This window comes from Erinaceus europaeus, chromosome 13 (genome assembly GCF_950295315.1).
Source record: "Erinaceus europaeus chromosome 13, mEriEur2.1, whole genome shotgun sequence".
Taxonomy (NCBI): domain Eukaryota; kingdom Metazoa; phylum Chordata; class Mammalia; order Eulipotyphla; family Erinaceidae; genus Erinaceus; species Erinaceus europaeus.
Genome location: NC_080174.1, coordinates 4,085,087 through 4,088,315, shown reverse-complemented (window position 1 = coordinate 4,088,315; position 3,229 = coordinate 4,085,087). Strand labels below are relative to the sequence as shown.

At 57.0% G+C, this 3,229-nt stretch overlaps 1 non-coding gene across 1 annotated transcript; it reads left to right on the top strand.

Moving 5' to 3' along the window:
* Window positions 1-793: 793 nt before the first annotated feature.
* Window positions 794-927, top strand: LOC132532540 (small nucleolar RNA SNORA70). The gene has a single exon (XR_009544484.1). It is a non-coding gene; the product is annotated as a small nucleolar RNA SNORA70 (small nucleolar RNA).
* Window positions 928-3,229: the final 2,302 nt, after the last annotated feature.

The window sequence follows — 3,229 nt, the reverse complement described above, 5'->3', positions numbered from 1 at the left end:
GCCCACCTGGGCCCCTTCCAGACTTCCTACAAGGTGGGGTCAGGAGGGCTTCCACATTCACATCCACAGCAGGTGACCCTGCCACCTGGTCTGTGCTGATGGTCCCCGGGCCCCTGTGCCAGCACCTGCCTGGGCCTCACTCCTGCTGAAGCAACAAGGACGGGGCTTCTGGGCCTCCCTTGCCCTCCAGATCCCCTCTCTCTCCTCTGCAAGCCAGCTGTCACGGAAAACTGAGGCCGGCATCCTGCAGCAGTTGGGGAGACGGGCTCCTACCACAAGACACCTCCTGGGCTTTGCTGAAGAGGTTTACTGATCTCGGGTTTCTTGATACTTGATAGAAACTGTCCTGATCCAGCTTCCAGCCCTATTCTCAGCTCCGTCACCATCTCCCAGACAAGACTTTCAGCCCACCTGCCTGTGAGTGATCAGGCTCAGGCAAAACTTCCTAAAGTCATGGGTCCTTCGGGAACTACCTCAAATAGACTTCCTGGCTTCTTCCCACATGACGATCCCTAGTTCCATCTACTCTGTTCCTACATTTGGGTTCCTGATTATTAAACAATTTGTTTTGTATCTTACCACCTTTCAGCCACCAAGTTGCAGATGCTACTATAATTCCATTCCTAGGCAGACGACCTCACCACTGTGTCCTGGAACCTCCCCTCCCCAGAGGGAAAAGAGAAACAGGATCCACCAGGTGTGGATCCACCTGCCAACACCCATGTCCAGTGGAGAAGCAATTACAGAAGCCAGAGTTCCCACCTTCTGCATCCGTCTCATAAAGAAGTTTGGTCTGCAGCCAGTGAAGCTGACCGTGCTGCCCTCCCCATGGTGCCCGGTGTGCAGTGGCTGCCAACAGCCACCTCCTGGGTACGGCATGCAGACTGCTGCTTGTAGAGGCTGCCCTAAGGGACCCTGGAGACAGCCCTTCCTGCTCGGTGTTCATTTTATGCCTCACCTCCTGCTGTCCCTACCCTTGGGCTCCAGACGGGGATGCAAGGTGCTTCTGGGAAGCCCCAGGGCACCGTGGCCAGAGTCCACATTGGCCAGGTCATCATGTTCATCTGCACCGAGCTGCAGAACAAGGAGCATGTGCTCGAGGCCCTGCGCAGGGCCAAGTTCAAGTTCCCTGGACGCCAGATCCCCATCTCCAAGAAGCAGGGCTTCACCACAGATGAATTTGAAGGCATGGTGGCTGAAAAGCACCTCATCCCCGACGGCTGTGGAGTCAAATACATCCCCAGCCATGGTCCCCTAGATGAGTGGCAGGCCCTGCACTCCTGAGAGCCTCAGAAGTGTCCCTTAATCAGTGACAATGAATCAAGATCCTGCTTAAAAAAATAATAATAATTTTGGTCCATGCTCCCAGAAGAATAAAGAAACGGAAGGGGATGGGATTCAGAACTCTGGTGGTGAAAATTGTATGGAATTGGATTCCTGTTATCTTAAAGTCTTGTTCATCATTATTAAGTCACTAATAAAAAAAATAAGAAAAAATAAACCCACTGATTTTCCTAAAGCCTCCATGTTTACACACACGTCTGGCTGACTGTTACCAGGTGCCCAGGGAGTCAGGCTCCAGGCTCCTTTGTCACAGCCCCCCTGTCCCCCTCAAGGCAGGAGCGTGAAGAGTGTCAGAGAGTCAGAGTGGCGGCCCACAGGCCTGGAGGTTGTGCCAAGTGCGTTTATCTGCAACTCTGACTCTGGCTCCTTCCCTGCAGGGTTTGGGGTCTGCACAGGAGAGAGGCCTGGAGATCTCTTGAGGCCTCAGAGACTTGCACCCGACGGGTGACATTCAGACAGAGGCTGCTGTCATCAAGGTCTGACACGCTCTGGCTGTCTCCCCACCTTGAGCGTCATTTGTGCTTTGACAGTTGCTCCCGGATTGTGTTTGCCTAAGACCTAAGAGCATCTGTGAGCCTCCTGTTCCTCGATGTCCTGACCAATACGTCCTCTGCCGGGAGCTGTGCTCACAGCACGCCTGACACCCTCCCAGCTCGAGGAGTCTAGGTGCTGTCCCTCCAGACTCTGGAGATAAACTGTGAGGCGAGTGAAGTGGTTTTCTCTCAGCCCTGAGAGCGTCGGAACCCAGGGTCCTGACATCTGACTAAGGCTCTCCTGCCTCCGCATCACTCAGAGGCTTCTAACAGCTTCCCTGGTGAGGGTGCCAGGGCCCCGCTGCCCCACACCTATGGAGAGCACCCTTGCAGTCGGGGCCTGTCCTCCTCGAGCCCCAGCCTGCCGGCCCTACAAGAGCACCACGTCTAGCCAAGAGAAGGCCGAGTCGGCGTGAGCCCAGGAGTCTGGGAGCTGATGCCAAGCCGCATTCTGTGCACGGCCGCCAGCCCGAGGCCCTGGACAGGGTACGTCTGTCTCCTGGCCGGGCACCTGCTAAGACTCCCGTGACCCCAGGCAGCCCCACAGCTGCTGGCTCCTCTGGGGACCGGAAGATGCCAGAGCCAGTGAGGGTGGGCAGGCAGGCCAGCAGACAGGCAGACAGACAGACAGCAGGCATGTAGACAGATGGGTTGACAACAGACAAACAAGTGGAGACAACAACAGATGAACAGACAGACAGATGGGCACATGTGAGACAGAGACAAGCAGGAGAGGGGGGCAGACAGATGGGCAGAGAGGAAATCAGGAGCCAGACGGGCACAGAGGCAGATGGACAGACAGGCTGGACCATGCATCCCTGCAGCTGGTGCAGAGTCCTGGCTCGGGTCAGGCCCCAGCCCCCCCCCCCCCCGTGTCCTTGGCTGCGGTGCCCGCCCCCCGCTGAGCCTGGCAGAGTGGACTCAGCCCTGGCAGGCCCCAGGAGCCCGTCCGTCATGCTGGCCCCATGGCTCTGGACGCAAGCTCTGAAATCCACCGTCCAGGGCTCCACTCCAGGCAGGGGGAGCCGGGGGTGCTGAGGAAGGTCACAGGCCTCTCAGCACAAGGCCGCTTTCTCCCTCAGGCTGTTTTTGGGGCGCACAGACACAGCCCCTTTGTGGGCCCAGTCCTCACACTTACAAGGATTTTAAGAGAAAATATTTGGACAGTGGTTGAGGACTCAAACAGTCTTAAGTATGTAAATAATGGCATCTGGAGAGCTCCCTGGGAAGAGAGAGATCTCTGTAGCACACGGCAGAGTCGGGGGGTCAGGACAGAGGGGCACAGGGGCTAGGGCTCAGCCAGGGCCAGGACCAGAGACACGAGCCGGCATGGGGATGGGGATGGTCCTCAC